The sequence below is a fragment of the Delphinus delphis genome, chromosome 12 (genome assembly GCF_949987515.2).
Source record: "Delphinus delphis chromosome 12, mDelDel1.2, whole genome shotgun sequence".
In the NCBI taxonomy this organism is placed as follows: Eukaryota; Metazoa; Chordata; class Mammalia; order Artiodactyla; family Delphinidae; genus Delphinus; species Delphinus delphis.
The window spans coordinates 76924179-76943283 of record NC_082694.2 but is presented as its reverse complement, the minus strand read 5'-3'; positions in this window follow the sequence as shown (position 1 = coordinate 76943283).

Below are 19105 nucleotides of genomic sequence, written 5' to 3'. Positions count from 1 at the left end.
TTTGCTGCGCAGGGACTTGCACATGGCTCTTCACTGCTGCAGACCCCCAGTTTCAACTCTCTTCTGATCCCGAATAAACCCATTTTGGCTGGAGAACTATCTAACAGTGTATTTCAGGTCAACACCGCTAAATACTAAATCCCCTTTTCCCTCTCCCCCAAGTGTCTGGCCACCACCACTCTACTTTCTGTCTGTACCTCATATAAGTGGCATCATATGTGTTTGTCTTATTGTGACTGGCTTATTTCACTTAACATAATATCCTCAAGTCTAATCCATGCTGTAGCATGTGTCAGGATTTCCTTTCTTTTCAAGGCTGAATAATATTCCATTGCTTGTATAGATCACATTTAAAAAGATTTTATTGGAGTGTAGTTGATTTACAGTGTTGTGTTAATTTCAGGTGTACAGTAATGTCAATCCCTTATACACATACATATATCCACTCTTTTTTAGATTCTTTTCCCCTAAAGGCCATTACAGAATATTGAGTAGAGTTCCCTGTGCTATACAGTAGGTCCTTATTAGTTATCTATTTTATATATAGTAGTGTGTATATATCACACACTACTAATGAATGTTTATCCATTCATCTGTTGATGGACCCTTGGGTAACTTCTGATATTTGGCTATTGTGAATAGTGCTGTCATCATGGGTGTATAAATATCTCTTTGAGACTCTGCTTTTAATTCTTTTGGCGGTCTGCATTGTTTACCAGCTTCCCAGATGACTTCAGTGCAGATGGTGCCCAGCCTACACTTTGAGAATACGGATGTGAGGAAAGCACCAGCTAAGTGTGGATGCAAATGCTGGCGCACACCGATTGCTGTGTCCCTCGGCAGTGATCTGTCCCAGCATTCCTCAAAAGGACCTGTTTGAACCAGAGCATTTAGTGTTATGTCTCGAAATGAAAATGCCGGAAGCTAAATTTTAATCTAGAGGCTAAGAACCAGAGCATTTAGTGTTATGTCTTGAAATGAAAATGCCGGAAGCTAAATTTTAATCTAGAGTCTAAGCTTTTGAAGGTAATATTCATCAAAGAGCTGTGAAAAGTACATTGTTGGCAGAATCAAGGTTATCTCCCTTACTAGACAAGGAAAAAGGTATTCTTTTACTAACCAAAGATGCTCCTAGCCTGTGCCAGACGTAGTTAAGCATTTTCATATGTGTCTTTCATTGATCCTCACCACAGCTCTGTTATAAGGGTGTTTATTATTAATTCTCCCATTTTCCAGTGTGGAAATTGAAGCTGAGAGAATGCATATGACTTGTACAGTGTCACGTAACTGTACAATGTCAATGTCCTTGACTAGGCTCCTGACTCAGCGCACTCTGCACAATACTAGAACATAAATGGAATTGGAAACAATGTGCCTTTGAACCTTAGTGCTCAGGAATTCATAGCTGGAGAAGAAAGTACATGGGCTTGATCTTTGGTGGGAGTTCCTGCTGCTGAAGACAGGGCCAGTACTGGGCACACCTGACTGAGGTAGAAACGAGAGCTGCTGGGATGGCCACACATGCAGGTGAGGCCTAGGTGGATGCCCCAGGCAGAAGCAATGAGAAGGATGGAGAAGCAGCTGGATCCTCCCCAAAAGGGAGGGCGTGAAGGCTTCCTGGGTGGGCAAGGGCCTCCTGGTCTGATCACCAAGGCTTGGCCAGTGTAGCCGAGTGGAGGTGCTGGTAGGAGGGGCTTGGGGCAGGCTACAGTGTACGGTGTCCTCTGCGTTTGCCCTTATTCTGTCCCGCCCCTCTTTCCCTGACTTATTCCCTCTGTTATTCCTTGAGAGAGAGAATGGGGGATGTCCTGCTCACCTTCTCTGGCCTGGAAAATCACACCTCACTTTGGACCTGTCTCATACTGGGGGCAACCACAGGGCAGTAGCTTGAACTGGCTGCTGGAAACCCATCATTTTTCAATGGCAAAATCCTTTTTGCCTCCGCTGAAGCCTCCTTCTGCCTGAGATGCCAAACCATGAAAATCTCCAACCTCTTCTGTACTATGAAAAGACTTAGAGAGTCATCGAAGTCCATAGGCTGAAAATTTCAGGAAGGTCTTGGTGAACTTCCTCTACATGTGAGCTTCACTGGTTACTTGACAAATGAGGAGGAGACAGGCTGTCCCAGCAAGAAATCTTCACCCCTGCCCAACTCCCCAGTAGATCCCGTGCTAGGAAGAGGCAGGGAAGCTTCCAGATAGAAAGGCTCTGTTGGCGTGTGGGAAATTTCCTGTCTTCCCAGGGTACTTTTCCTCAGCATGTGTGCTTCCCAGGGATCCTGGATGCAGGGGAGGTGTCTCCTCTGATCTGTCACTTTGGGACAGTAAGGAAGGAAATGTCTGGGCTATATTTTTAAAAATAACTTATGCTTTAAAAAATGAAAAGTTGGGGCTTCCCTGGTGGCACAGTGGTTAGGAGTCCACCTGCCAATGCAGGGGACACAGGTTGAAGCCCTGGTCCGGGAAGATCCCACATGCTGCAGAGCAACTAAGTCCATGCGCACAACTACTGAGCCTGCGCTCTAGAGCCCACAAGCCACAACTACTGAGCCCACGTGACACACTACTGAAGCCCGCGTGCCTAGAGCCCCTGCTCCGCAACAAGAGAAGCCACCGCAGTGAGAAGACCGCGCACCGCAGCAAAGAGCAGCCCCTGCTCACCGCAACTAGAGAAAGCCCACGCGCAGCAACGAAGACCCAGTGCAGCCAAAAATAAATAAATAAACAAACAAATAAATAAATATTTTTAAAAATGAAAAATTCAAATTCATGTATGAGGATTCATCCTCCTCACCAGGTTTAGAGGTTTAGCTGTTGTAAATAAAATGTTGCTCAGAACTCCAAAGTTCAGGCCTTTTCTTCCTGAGGGTCCTCTTCCCTTAAGGACTGCTATGCCCCCTGTGGCAGAGCAGGTGATGTCTGGAATCCTAAGGCACCAGTGTAGACACAAGAGTTCCCCCTGGCTCTTGCTAGCATTCCAGAGAGGGGCTAGGACTCTCCAAAGCCTGCACTGAACCGAAGGGAAAACTTTAGGGAGACAGACACAAGTGGCATGGAGCATAAAGCAATAGGAATCACACAACTGGGGGTTTTGAACTTGACCATGGCTGGCAGATGCAGCCCCTGAACGTGCATATCCTCTTTATCCCACTGTCTGTGTGGGCCAGTTTCCAGGCTCTTGTTTAGAATGGCTGGCCTCACTCTTAGACTTCAGAAGGCCAGCAGACACAGCCCTGTCTGATGCCTCAAAGTCTTCATGGTCAAGGCCAAGAGAATTTTCTAGCCCTTCTTGCCCTTTCCTTCAGCTATTGTCGGACATGGTAACTGTCTCGGTGAATAATTCCACCTTTTATGTGAGACCCCAAGCACCAACATCTAGTGTGTTGCCTGGTCTCTGATACAAGGTAAAAATGTCTTAACCCTACAATGACCCTGCAAATCTCTAGCATCATTGCACATGCATTGGGACCACAGTGAACTTCTGACGTGACACCACACCAGAACCTTTGTCAGTGCAGACTAACAACACATCAGGTTTCCTTTATCCGCGTGTGTTCTGTGTCACCTTTAAACCACTAGCTGGCTAACAGAGTAAATGAATTAGAGTGAGTGACCTCTTTAGATCTGTTGAGATGGAAGTTTGTGTGAGTTTTGGTTACAATGGTTCTTTTATTTTTAGGAGGAATGAGAGACGCATGCCTTCTTGCAGATCAAGGTCGCATTTTCCTGCCCTCATCAGAAAGTAGGGCAGATGTAAGCACAATTAGTCAGTTCCCTAGACAGGAGACTTTGGGACTCTGAGAATCCGATTTTCAGCAAGAGCCAGCTCCTCAGTCCCCAGGTCCAAACAGAACCTATGCAAAGGCTGTGATAAGCTCTTAATTAAGTCTGTTCAAATAGGGTGCTGGTACTTAACGCTGAACAGGACCGTGGGGGATGGAAGATGAACCAAGTGCAGCGTCAACAGTCTGGATTCTCTTCAGGTAACCTTGGGGAAAATGTTCACCTCTTTGAGCCCCAGGTCTGCCATCTGTTTTCCTTGTAAATATGCAAAAAAATACCAGTCTACTAAAAAGCATGCTGCTTTGTAGTTTCAAGCACTTCCTACAAAATACTTTAAACTAGTTCACACTAAAGTGTTAGTGACTCATCGGTTCATCTTTCTTCCTGTTTTTAAAGGGATCTGAAGTATCCTGATCTCTTGTAGTTTATGGAATTGGGTGCTAGGCTTGGCACTCTGTAGATATAATCTCATTTAAGGCTCATAATAATCCTCTAAAGCAGTGGTCTCGGTCTTTGTATGCAATCAGAATCAGCTGGAGAATTTGTGAATGCAGATCCCTGGGCCACAACTCCAGGGTTCCTGATTTGGTAGGTCTGGGGCAGGACCTGAGAATCTGCATTTCTAACTAGGTGGTGCTCGTCCTGCTGGTCGAGGACCACACATTGAAAACCACTGCCGTGAGGCATGTATACTATTATCTTAATCTCACCGATGGGGACGCTGGGACATAGAGAACAAACTCAATCTTTTCCTTTATATTTTGAACATTTTTTTTCCTTTTTTAAAAATCCCATCCACCACAAGATCATAATGGAATTCTCTGACACTGTCTTCTAAATCTTTTATTTTGGCTTTCCCTTTATAATTAAATGTTTAGTTAACTTGGAATTGATTCTGCATATACTGTGAGGTAGGGATCCGATTTCATTAATTTTTCCATGTAGATAACTAAATACCCCAGCATCTATTATTGAACAATCTTTCACTTGTCCACAGATCTGCATTCTAAGTTTTTCATAAAATAAGTTTGTGATCTGTTTTTTTCCTATACCAATACCAATTTTTTCAAAATTTCTATAGCATTTCATTCTTCTACCTTTCCCTTCCCTTCCCTCTCCTCCCCTCCCGTCCCCTCCCCTCCTTCTCTATTTTCCCCTCTTTTCTTCTTCCTCCACCTCTGCCTTCTTCTCAACAAGTTTCCTTATCTAGGAAGGCAAATCATTGTCCTTGTCCTTCTCCAAGGATGTTTGGATCTTCCTCTTTGCTCTTTCTTATTCATTTTAGAGTCATTTTTTAATTAGTTTATTTATTTATTTATTTTTGCTGTGTTGGGTCTTCGTTTCTATGCGAGGGCATTCTCTAGTTGCGGCAAGCGGGGACCACTCTTCATCGCGATGCGCGTCTAGAGTCATTTTTTTTCAAGTCCCATACACAACTTTGTATGGATGTTAACTGCAATTGCATTGAATTTTTACATATATCTGGGGAGATTTGGCAAGTTTACAATATTGTCTTCTTCTCCAAGGATGCTGTGTGTATATCCCTTAATTATCTTTCACTGTTTCTTAAATCTTTCAACCAAATTTTATCATATTCTCCATAAGTCCCCTGCACATCTTTTGTTAGATTTATTTCTAAATATTATCAGGGTTTTCAATTGCTATTGCTGCTATTATAAAGGTATGTTATTTTAAATGAAAATTTCTAGATGTTTACTGTTGGCATATAAAAATATAATCCATTTTATACTGAATTTGTATCTTGTAAATTTGCCAAACTCTCCAAACCATTCTAATAATGAATCATAGATTATCTTGCATTTCCAATATAGAAAATTATACTACCTACAGATAATATATTTTGTCTCTCCCCCCCCCATTTTTATATCTCTTCTTTCTTTTTGTTTTTCACTTGTTTTTGTTAAGGTGCTAACTAGGCCTCCAGTACAATGTTGAATAGGAGAGTTCACAGAGTTTTTTTCCTCGTCTCACTCCTTTTCCTCTTATCAGAGTTCTGATGGGAAGGAGTTATTTCCCTTGAACTCTCTGCTAATGAAACCTCTCCCTCTTACAATCTTAGGACATGTGATCACGTGGGTTTGTAAAGTTACTGGCTGACCACACCAGCCAATGTAGGCTTTTACTTCTGAAGTCATGGCAGGTCTATTTCCTTTAACTTAAATGCAGGTTTAAATTTGAATAATTGGAAAGCATCTTTCATGGAAGACGACAGTATTATTGGAATTAGTAACTCTACTGTATGTGTGTGTAACACTTATATAGTAAAACACTTTCTGTGGGACCCCAAGGTTCCTAACCTAGAAACATTGCATATCCCGCCCTCGCAGGACTCCTTGGAGTAGCAGGGATCAAAGCACAACACTTCTGATAGTTTCTTAAAAAAAAAACAAAACAAAAGAAAAACCTATCAGGAAAAGACTGACTTAATAGAGTAGCAGTGCTAAAGGTCTCACATCATCCTTAATTCTACGGTGGCCCACGTCCTCCATAGAATTCACAGGCACTGGAGGTAAAAACGGAAGGAGTAAGGGGGCAGGGTTGATTTTTACAGCTTGACGTGTGCGTCCTCCGTGGCTGAGTCCGGCCCAGCCATGCGCTGCCTCTGCAACCTGACAAATGTTTACTTGCTTCTAAGTCACACAGTAATGTTGCTCAACTTTTTCTTGGATGCCATCAACATGCTCCTAGGTCAGTGCCTCTCAAAATGTTCATTTATTGGTCTACAATGAGGTAAGTACAGAAAGTGAGAGCAAGCATTTAGAACTTTTTTAAAAAACAAATTTATTTATTTATGGCTGCGCAGCCATTGCTGCTCGCGGGCTTTCTCTAGTTGCGGCGAGCGGGGTCTGCTCTTCGTTGCGGTGCGCGGGCTTGTCATTGCGGTGGCTTCTCTTGTTGTGGAGCATGGGCTCTAGGCACGCAGGTTTCAGTAGTTGTGACGCGCGGGCTCTAGAGCGCAGGCTCAGTAGTTGCGGCGCACAGGCTTAGTTGCTCTGCGGCATGTGGGATCTTCCCCGACCAGGGCTCGAACCCGTGTCCCCTGCATTGGCAGGCGGTTTCTTAACCCCTGCACCACCAGGGAAGTCCCTAGAACTTTTTATAGCAAACTGATATCGTTCTGGCATTTTTACTGTATTTATCAAAAGTATCAGTCCACAGTAGACTAGACATTTTAAAATAAAAGTTCCTTTATTGCAGAGGATGTCCCTGACATTTAACCCATGGTTTTGTTGGAAGATTTAAGGAGAAAATACCATCCTAATCTTTTACTTTACTTATTTATTTTATTATTCCCTCTGCCTATAGCACTGACAAGAATTTCTTCTTGAACCTGAAGGCTCAGCTTAATATCGTTTTCACCGGCACATTCTCTGACTACCCCTTCCAAGTCGGATTTAACTGCTGCTTTCCTGGTGCTCCCACACTCCTTATAACTTTATTTCTTGTTGTTCCATTCTTCTTTGTATTATAGATAGTTGTCTGGGTGCCTATCTTCACTCCACGTTAGCCTGTGAGCCCCCGACGGCAAGGTTCACGTTTTGTTTCTGCTAGTTATCACCGGCCTCTCCATCTTGAACACTGTGATTCTGTCCTTTTCGTATCTGTCTGTGCAAGACACACGGAAGGTACTAAGCAAATCTTTGCACAGTAGATTCCCTACACGCATCTACTTACCCAATAAATAATTGGGGATGCTGCCTCTGTCAGGAACTGCTCTACAAGCCGGTAAATAAGTGACTAAGACCTATTCAGTTTCTGTTTTCATACAGCTTATATTCTAGTAGGTAGGAATGCATGAACGATAAGGTCAGTGTCCAGGGAATATTTGAAGAAGTACAAGGCTCCGTGAGTAGCTAATGCACCTCTCCAGCTTTATCCTCTCTAGACAGCTTTCCCTTGGCTTGGCAAGACACATCAACCAAGGACAGTCAGTCTGGCTTTGAAAGAATCAGACAGAGAGGCTGCCCTGAAAGTGCTTCAGGAATAGGCACCAGGATCATTCATTTCAGAGCCCAGTCCTGATGTAAGAAATACTGCCTGGTAATGTTGTCACATTGACGGTGCTTCATGGGGACTCCCTTATCCTTGCGTCTCAGCCTCACTGTGGGAACTTACAGGTTGTGTTGCCGAAAAGGATCATTTAAAACCCAACGTGGGGAGAAAGGATAGGAACAATTGCTTCCTCCTAAAAACCAGGGCCTCTGTTTTGGATTTAATTCTGTCACTGCCAAGTGTAGAGTCCAAGATACCTAAAAGAGAGCTGTTATTTCAAACTGTTTCAAAGCAATGGACTAAATTTGTCTGAGCAGCAAATTCTGTAATCAAAAGCAGTGGTTTTCAGACTTCAATTTTTCTGAGGAAGAGCACCCTTCATTGGAACAAAATCTTATGTGAAAGCTAAAGTTACAAATAGCATTAATGTATTCATTCCAAAGGTATTACTTGAGCCCTGCCAAATACCAGACAAGTACTAGGCACTTGTTTTTCACTAGTAGTAAACAAAAGAGAAAAAAGGCTGGTTTTCAAAAAGTTTACATCCAAATGTGAGGAGAAGACCATCATAACAACAATAACAGAGAAGGGTCACATGCCATGGAGAAAATAAAGGTGGGGAATGGACTTAGAGAATTGCCAGGATTAGTGCCACATGTAGGGTGGCTAGGAAAGGCCTCTTTGATGAGTAAGCATTTGAAGAGACCTAGAGCAAGTGAGGGAAGGAGCCTTCAGGATATGAGGGGGAAGAGCATTTTAAGCAAGAGGGCAAGTGCAAAGGTCCTGAGGTAGGTGTGTGCATGCAGAGTTCCAGGAATAGCAGGAGGCTAACGAGGCCTGCAGGCAGAGGGAATAAGGGGCAAATGAGTCTGCAGAGGTAGTGCGGAGTATGAAGAATGGGCAGATTATGATTAAAAGCCATGGCTTTATTTTTTTCTGAACCCTGAGTGCGATGCAAAGCTGTTGAAGAATTTTGAGCGAGGAGAGACATACCTTGGCTTACATTTTAAATCGTGCCTCAGCAAGCAGCACAGCTATGTATCTGTAGTAACTGGCAGGAAAGCAGAGTATATGGGTACAGAAGGAGATGTAATGAGGCGAGCTTGTGAAACATCTCTTCCGATTGCTTCTCTTTCCTCAGTGAATTAAGAAGCAGACTAATCAGCCTAGAGCTAGTATGGGGGAGGGATTGTTAGAAGCATCAGAAAAAAGGGGAAGGCAGAAAATAGCTTTTCAGCAGGATGGGAGAGTGAATGAACTAGAAAAATGGAATTTCCAGGCAGCACAAAGTCCTGGTCATGAATCTATCATTTGTGATCCTGAATTTCAAGGGAGACCAGTCAGAAGAGCTGTGTATTATTCTCCAGCCACAGTTCAGGTTTAGTTGATTCTCCCTTCATCCATCTGCCATAGCATGGTACCAGGGGGAAGGGGACAGAGGACCTGGCTTCCCCTCAGTTACAGCAGGAAAAGTTGGACTGAATGAAGAGGAAGGGACAAGGGAGAAATTATAATGATGAACCAGAGTATCTAATTTTGGGTGTGAAGGGAAAGGAAACTGAGAAAGGGAAAGATCAAAATACTTTAAGTCCTGATGGGGGTCACAGAACTGTGGAGATAGATATTAGAGGAGTATTTAGGAAAGCATACACAGAAGGACCAGAGTTAGAGTGTCTGAAATTACGTTGGGGGCGGGGCTGGTGCCTTTAGTGTTACAAGGACGAATATAAGGCCATGGGAAGGGGCTAAGGGGGAGGAGGGCAGATCATAAGAGGAGACAATGTCAATCACCGAAAGACCCAAGAAGGACCATCTATGTGGACACTGAAGCCGCCAAGAATCAGGACAGGAGTACACAGTGTTGGAGAGGAGAGCCAGAAGAAGAGCTATGTGGGAGTCTATAGATGACCGAGGCAGGGTGGTGAGTAAGACAGTCTTACCACAGAAGCTTCTAAGCCAGATGAGGGCAGTTTAGGGTGGAGACAGAGGCAATGGTCAGCATGGAAAACCAAATCAATCCTCACTTCTTTTCCTAAGTAGCCACTGAGGTACCACCAGGAAACATTCCGGGTTTACACAGAGGACTGGCATATTTCAGATTGAAGGAGCAGCAAAACTTTGAAGCAAGGGCTTTAAATTAGCATTTTGGACAAAGGTAATGTCTTACAAATTCCTTGTGCCCATTGGTTTGTGTTTCCCTGTCCTCCGGAATACCCTAGTCTGTCCTTTGTCTACCTAGCACTCCAAGCACCCAACCACCGCAGCCATTTACACACAGCTTTAAATAAACACCCACTCCTGCTAAGGGGTTGACACATCTTCCTGCTTATTCTCTACCAGCTGCTATTACATCTTCTTTGGAGCCCCCATCTTTGCCTCTGTGTTCCAGCCCCTGTTACCAATCTTTGGACCCTTGATTTGGGGACTTGTTTATATTCCTTCTTTGGCTAACTGGACCCAGTCTCTTCCTCCCCTGCTGAAATGGATCAGGACCCTATGGTCCTCCCCCACCCCACAATGTCCTCAGCCTGCCTTTTGTCTGTGGAAAAATCTTAGCCAAAGAATAAGTTTAATTAGAGAAGTGAGAAAATGCAGGAAGAAGGAAAGCAGTCAAGTAGGACATAATAATAATGGTTTAGTCATTAAACAAAGTGAAGGACCTTTAGTTCCTCAAGGGCTATAGATAAGATTCTGAGCCATATCCTTTGAGTTGTTTTGTAGGTACTGAAACCCCGACCAGGTGGAAGAAGTTAACTACGTGATGACCAGACTGTAGCCATTAACCTAAGCTGCCACTATTCCAAGAACTGGGCTCAAAGAAATGGAAACAAACTGACCCTGGAACTGAAGATTAACTGTACTTAAAACAATCAAGATGATGGTGACCAGACCATGGCATGACCAATTACAAGATGCCTGTCAGAGCTGACTGTGCTGTTTCTGCACGTAGCCCCCTCCCTCTACCTATAAAAGCTCTTGACCCCTGATTGTCAGTGAGTGGGGGGGAGTTGGTCTTCGGACATGAGTCGGCCTCCCCCCTCCTCCGCTGCCATGCCAACAGTTGCCCGCCTCTGAAATAAAGTAAACTTTCTTTTCCACCAACCTCACTTCTTGAGTATTGGCTTTAGAGCAGTGAGCAGCCGGACCCCACTTTCAGCAACGCTCTCACCTGGTCTTTATGACACTCACACTTTTGGCTTCGTCCGTCAGCCATAAACATCTTATTGGGAGGAAGGAAGGTGATGGTGCCTGTTGCCCTGCAGAGTAATATGGTGATGTTCTAGATGGGGCAAAAGACTGGATAACTGAAACCTGCAATAAAAAACAAAGAAAACATCAATTTTTGATGTATCAATCAAAGAAAGTATCAATTTGAAGAGGAACCACTGCTACCATACCCAGACGATTGTTTTTCCTTCCTACTAATTTTGACAAGTAGTATCTCTGTTATAACAATCAGGCCGATTGTACTTCATCTCTCCACCCACACCCTAGTCACACACCAAGGGAGAGAAATTTGGAGACAGTACCTCCTCCTCTCACCACCTTTCAAATTCTTCCTTCTAAGATCCTAATCAGGCTCTGGGTCCTTCAGAAAGCCTTTCAGAAAATTCTTTCCTTTCTCTAAACACCGACTTGCGTGGGGCCACATGATTGAATGGGCTTCTCTGATTTGTTGATTGTCCCTGGGTGGGGGGGGGGGGTTCCGACTGCCTCAGATACAGTACAAGCTCCCAGAGGAGGAACTAGCATCTAGGAGCACCCAGTGCCTCATTGATACTTGATTTGCTGGTCTTTTCTCTTTCCCCACTGCATGGCTGATGCCCAGATGCTGTACAGGAAGCCTCATGAGCAGGGCAGTTTATCCTCTGCTGAGGCAGGAGGTGGTTGGAATCACAGCTGCTGGAGAAGCCCGCCGGTTTAAGCTCTTTGCTCCACTTCTTACACACCATGGTGCCCCCGTCTTGTACCTAATCTCCTTGTGTAGAGTTTTTCTCACCTGTAAAATGGGGGTGATGATAGAACCCACCTAATAGGTGCTAGTAAGGATTAGATTAACAATACATGTATCAATAACACGCTTAGAGTAGTGTCTGTAATAAAATAAACACTCAACATACGCCTGATACTGTGATTACTTACTCCTTTTTTCCCCTGTGATCTCTAATTTACTTCCCTCAGCAGGTCAGAAGGCTTGTAAGCTTTCCCATCTGCACTGGTAAAATTCCATGTTGCTGTCATGCATACCCCTAACATAGATTCAAACTGTTCATAGCTCAGTCACGCCCCTGGCTTCACTGTTGGGATTTCGATAGTCCCTTGGATGTCCTGGGCAATGGTTATGATGATAGCAGGCCTTACAGTTTATAAAGTGGTTGCATAGCTCTATTCCCTGATCCTCTCTCAGCATCAGGACTGCCACATACAGTTGTGGAAGTTGTGTACTGCTCAACTCCCGCAGGAACCATTCACATTGTAGCCTAGGCGAATGGCGCCCCCTAGTGCTCTGCACTGCTCTGCTTTTCACTGCCGTATGGTGCTGAACCTGCTCACAGTTGCCCTGTGAGGTTAGTGCTATTATTCTCATTTTGAAAATAAGAACATTGGGGCTCAAAAGAATTTTTTTTTAAATCTAAAATACAAAGAAAGAGGCTTTACAATGTTTTGTGCCTGCTTCTCATAGTCTGTGTATTTCGTCAGTTGCTGCGAAATTACCCTGGAGAGACGCAAACAATCAATTTCAAACTGTTTGCCTTTATTGCATCTTCTTCTCCACCACCACACTGAGAAATGGAAAATCCAATAACTAATAAACAGCGTGGTAAAGTCCTTTCCCTTTGTTGAAAGGCTTTAATCATTGGGGTGAACTCCACAAATATTTGTGCAGTGGATGAGGGAGTGAGTCAGCTAATGAAGTGCTTGTGCCAAGGCTTCTTGGAGCTTCCCGCATGGTTTTGGGGTGATAGGGTGGCTCTGACCTGAGTGGGTCTGTCTGCTGGAAGGAATGCTCAGCCCCTGTGCTCACCAGGCTCCTAAGAATGAACACACACATCGATGATGACTATTGCCTGGGCAGCCTGTCCGTGGCCCCAGGTTCCATCTCTGTCTGTTTGTCAGGACTCAGTGTGACATTGACTGAGACTCAGGCAATCCACCAGGTATCCATTTTCCATGAAAAAGGCTGTCAGTGTTATTGACAGAGGTTATTTTCAGTACCCACAGCTTTGAACCATCCTCCCCTCCTCTTGCAGTTTGCCTTTGAGTGGGGTCCACCGGGCTCTTGGCAGTAGGAACCGTCTGTCATCTTTCCCTGGATGTGGCCTGCAGCATGACTCCTTCCCACCCAGCTCTCATAGTGTCTGCCCCCGGGGCACTCTGTAGTCCATGACTTTTGTCAAACACTAATTGCTTGGGGAGGGGGAAACCAGCTTTTTAGCAAAGCCTTAACGCTATCTCCAGAGTCCATAGTCTGATCCCAATCCACAATCTGACCCCTCTCCCCAGCCTCTCTCTCTTCACTCCCGCATAAACTCCTGTTGCACTAGCCTGGTGCTAACTCTCAGTCTTCCCCACTCTGCTCTCCTCCTGCTGTTTGCTCTGCTAGGTATGCCCAGGTTTCTCTGCCTGAGCAGAGTTCTCATGGCCTCTTTCTCTCACGCTTGGTTTGGTCAGCACCAACTGCTCCTTCCTTTTTATGTTGATGTCATTCCAATTTAGAAAATATCTCTTTTCTAAATATTCCACTCTGCCGCCTATTAGAGTCATCTTCTGTGCCTCATCTTTTCATGCGTCTTACGTAAGTTGCTAAAAGTCACGCTCTGTGTTTGCCTTCCTTCTCCACTAGACTGCAAGTTTCTTGAGGGCAAGAGTCATTATGTATCTACCTCTGACCAGGGCTGCTCCATGGCTGGCCAAATTCAATTGAATTTCTAAACAATCTAAATGAAGCTCTCCCCTTGGTGACAGGTGAGGTTAACTGCGTGCGTTTATGGGATGGCTGTTGCCAGGAGACATGAGGCAATCACTTTCAACATTGCTCTTTGGAAATGAAGCTGGAGGCAGCTGGATGCCGGAGAAGCCCTTTCTGGCAATTAGACTGGCAAGTAACCAGATCCAGCAATGGCAGATGGGAGGTCTTATCAGCTCTCGCCCTGTGTCTCTGTCTGGCTTTGTTCCCAGATAATGCCTGAGCAGAGGCGATACTGGGAAGCCCATAATTTCAGAGTGTGATCTCCAATTCAGGACAAAGTGGGAGGGAAGCCAAATATCCTACCAGCTCCTGCAATGAGTTAGTGCTGCAGATTGAGTAGGATTCCAGTGACCTACAGGGTACAGACAGGGACAAGGCAGGTTCTGCCTGCTATGGAAGGTTCCACAAGTTCTGCCATTACTTTGGTCATCATTTCATCCAGTGATGTGGCTCTCATACAGTTGCTTTGCAACCTTTGTCTTGAAAAAGACTGAGTAAAATCCAACTTGGTTCAGGTCCTCTAGTTTTCCTACTCTTGGCCCTCTCTCTTCCCTGTAGGTGTCAGAATCCTCATCCTCTCTCTTTATTCCAGGCAAATGCTTCCAGGCCCCTTGATTACAAACAGGGATTGAAAAAAGCCCTCCCAGGGGGTTGGTACTTTGAATTCTAGGCATCAGCCATCAGAGAAAGGAATACAAGGACAGGGTAGCTTGACTTTTCTGGTGCCCTTGAAATCACACCACGGACTGGTCGCTTCTTTCAGCTAATATATACGTAGATATCTACCACAGTGCTTGGCACATTATGAAGGGTCAGTAAATGTTTGTTGAATTTAACTCATAAGCTGTATGAAAACAAACCTGATCAGTAAGCTTTTGTGAAAAATCTACTGTTATTATAGTATTATCAAGAATAAAGAAGCAGGGCTTCCCTGGTGGCACAGTGGTTGGGAGTCCGCCTGCCGATGCAGGGGATGCGGGTTCATGCCCCAGTCCAGGAAGATCCCACATGCCGCGGAGCAGCTGGGCCCGGGAGCCATGGCTGTTGAGCCTGTGCGTCCGGAGCCTGTGCTCCGCAACGGGAGAGGCCACAAGAGTGAGAGGCCCGTGTACCACACACACACACACACACACAAAAGAATAAAAAAGCAACAGGAAAATAAGTGCTCCCTGGCTCAATGTCTAGACCAACTGAGAAGTCAAGACAGATAGAGAGGAAGGAATAATGGTAATAATATTAACAACAGTACTAGTAGTAATGGTAACTCCCATTGTTTGAACAGCTACTATGTGCCAGGGACTTGACATACTTTTTCACTTTGTTTCTCACATTTATTTCTCACAACAATCCTGTGAGGTTATTATGATGCCCATCTTACAAATGAAGGAAATGAAACTCAGAATTTGAATAACTTTTCCAAAGACATACAAATAATAAATGACAGAGCCAAGATGGCAAGTACGGTCTGTTTGAGAAAAGCTAATATTCTTTCTATGACCCCATGTTGTTGCAGTGACCATGGCAAAGCTAAGACGGAGGGAAGAAGAGAGAAACAGATTCCATACATGTGTGTCTAAAGGATTTGGAGAAAAGGAGCTTGCTTCAGAGTAAGGGTGACCCAAGGGGACATTGTGGAGGGGTTGGCTTTATATAAGAAACAAGCTTTGTTCTGAAGATTTATTTGCAGTTCTGGTTATCCTTAGACTACATCCTTCCAATGATGAATAGTCAGGGAACTGTGTTCAAAAGTCATTTGAAATAATACATGAGGAGCCCTGTAGGAAGAGCCTTGGGATCTGCCTAAACATAAAAGTGGCACACTGCCAGGTCTCCGTTAATGTTGACTACATGGCAGGATAGAGAAATATGTCAGAAGGAAATCAGAAGGAATATCAGAAGGAAATTTAAAGGGGACATGAACTCCAGGCAGAAAGCATGGCAAGTGCAAAGGCTCTGAGGTCGAAAAGAGCCTGGAGGCTTTGAGGAACTGAAAAGCTGGAGCTAGAGCATAGGCCTGAGAGGTAGGCAGGGACTAGATCGGGGGCAGCCTGTCACCCAGGAGAAGGGGTATTTGTGTGTTATTCTGATTGCAGCAAGAAACAACTGGAAGGTCTGAGTAAAGGGATGACATAGTTTGTGTTTAAAGATCGCTCTTGTTGACCGAATGTCTACTTCAATCTGATTCCGAGTTTAGTAGCATTTACCGGGCATGTATTTTGTGCCAATCACCATACTAGGTATATATATATATATATATATATATATATATATATATATATACACACACCATCTATCTATCTATCTATCTATCATCTACCTACCCATCCATCCATTTATCTATCCATCCATCCATTTATCTATCTATCTATCTATCCATCCATCCTTCTACCATCTTCACTCTCTAGCCCACTATTCGAGGTGCATATTATTACTCCCACTTTGAAATGGAGAAGCCACAGAACAGAGAGGAACTCAGGCCAAGTCACAAAACTGTGGGTTGAGATTAGAGCCAGGGTTTGAACCAGGATTGGCTCAATGTTTTTTACTCTTTCCACTTTGCCATGCTATATCATCCATAAAATTATGGGGTTTATGAAGTTTTGGTGAATAAAATTACCTCAAGAGTAAAAAGCCAAGACACTTCTGCACCAGCTTTCATTTATGCAAACAGTTTTCTGACCAGAGCTGCCCTGGCTTCGGCTGTGCTGCTCCTGAGGGCCTGGTCTTGCCACCCTGTGGAAGCTGCAGACAGAGGTGTTCCAGGTCCCTCAGGAAGACTTGCAGGCAGGCTTCACAGAGCATTGCCTTATACCTGCATTACGGGCCTCCCACCCAGAGGTGCTCTGTGGTGCAAGATGCTGCAGGATCCACTTGACATCCGGGCTTGAACAACCCGGATATAGGAAGTGTTAACATTCCATGGGTGAACTCGTATGGGATTGAACAGTTACCTTGTAGGGGCCTCTAACTGTAAAGGCTGCTTCGTAAGGCACTTCCTTATGTTTTCTCCCCCTTGACTTTCCCCTCTCTTCTGCTCCCTGGGACGGTACCTCTCCAATAAACTGTCGGTGCAGGAGCTGTTGCCTCAGGCTCTGTCGTCTAAGACAACTTTTCTCTACAGCTCTTCCCTTTCTTCCATGATTTTTCTCTCATTCTGTTCTCAAGGCTGGTTCTTTTTCTAGGTGGACAGCTGGTTGTGGCTTGCTAGGTCCAAAAACACCCTTCCACCTAACGTTACTCTGAGTCTTAAGTTCTAGTCTCATAACTGGTGGTTGTGGGTTTATAGAACCCTTTGCCAGGGAAGTTGGAATGTACTAGACAATGAAAGACATGATGTCGTAACATCTGTTAACCAAATAGCTGAACTTTTAGAAGCACTGAACACAAGGCACCATTTGTAGCCTTGTGGAGAAGAAGGAAGAAACGAGTATTGATTGTTCATCTGTTATGTGCAATATTCCTTCATATGTTTATTCACCAAGTGTTCCTCTACGCCTTCCGTACGCTGGCCACTGTCTTAGGGGAGTCCTGGGGATCCCAGCTGAAGGAGGAAGCCCTTGCCTTAAAAGAGCTTTTGGTTTAATGAATGTTGGGCTCTGTGTTTTATTGAAGATTGGTCATTTGTTAAGTGCTTTCATATCCATCATTTCATTGGACTCTGAAGACCAAGTTGTATGGAGGATTGTATCTCCAACTGGTGAGAAAACTGAGGTTTAGTGAAATTACGTGACACTTAGGTATGAACTTAGATCTTCTGACCCTAATTCCACAGCTTTTCCTAACCCACCTAGCTGACTCTTGACTGTACACAACTGCTAGGGTGGCTTTCCTCACTTCAGACTTTATCCTCTGGTTGCTTACATGTCACTCTGTGCATCCCTGAAGTTGCCAGAGAAACATGGGTAGTTTGTATGTGCAGCTTCTGTTAGAAGTGCACAGCCTGCAGCAGGAAGTGTTCTTGAGGTCCTCACTTGTCCTGGTCACATGGTTTGTTAGAAAGAAAAGGGACATTGTGTTACAATGTCATAAATACAAACCCAAGTGTTCAAGAATCTCTACACCTGAAAAATACCTTTGCAAAGTTAAAATTGAGTATTGGGTACCCAGTCCCAAAATTAAAGAAAACATTAACATATGATTTCCTCTAGCAAAGAGTATGGGAATTAGAGGGCATTAGGAAACATTCCAGAAGGTTGTGCAGGGTCACCTCATTCTGAAGGAGGGCAGAAGCTTCTGAAATTTTCCCCAAAGCCAAAACAACTTCGCTCCATCACTCACTAATGACTGCCTAATCTTTAAAAATTACTCCCCAGATAAAAAAAAAATATTTAAGCAAGTCTTTCACAAGATAACCAAATAAGATTTTTAAAAATCTGTCAAATAGAAACTTAACCTCAGATACAAAAGCCAAAGCATTAACCAGATCCACAATTCTGTGGTATTGTAATACTGGTATCGAGCAAAAATGAGTCACTGAATCACTTCAGCAAAGTTTACTCAGGGAGAAAATTAATTTATTTATAAAAAGCAAGTTAATTCACCATCCCGGGGACCTGTTGTTCCTTGCCACTTATGAAATCAGGGCTCCCTTATTAAGCCAGAGTACTCTTCCTGGGCAATACTGAAGAATATTACAGATCTTTATTGCCTCTGGGGTATGTCTGTGCACAGATGGCCTTGAAAATAAAACAGTATTTTGGAGTGAATTCAGTCTTTTTTTTTTCTAACCCAACTCCCGTGAATGGAAGCAACACCATGTTCTTTAGCTTTGAGGAGCCCCTCAAGGTAAATGGGACAAACAAATCTTCATGCACTCATCCTTTACGTTTATACTGACAGCCTATAAACACATGTTTATGCAAACTCCCCAATGAGTTATGGATTGTGACAACCTCTAGAAATAAATCCTAGACTGCACAGATTTGAACTTCACTACTGCTGCATCTTTCTGAGATATGGCCCTTGGCTCAGCCCCTACTCAAAGGTCTATGCAGTCTGAATGCCAGAATTTTGCATCTTCTGTGGCCTAAGGCAGTGCGGAGGCTACACTGTCCTCCAACTTACACCTCCTTCCTCAGAAAGTGTGGATCGAAATGGTTCTGAAGAAGGTCATCGGAAAGCATCAGCTTTCTAAGCTGACTTTCATTAACTTCTAGGGCTTTTCACCCTGGAGGCATCCAAAGTATTGCGTGGGAGAGGTGGTACTAAATTCCCTCAAATTTATTCTGGGGTAAATTGGTGAAAAATTTTATGCATGTCATTTCCAGGTTCAGAAATCTTCAATAGCTTCTTACATTCAAACGATTAAAAGCTGGGTTCTCTAACCTGGCAACCAAAT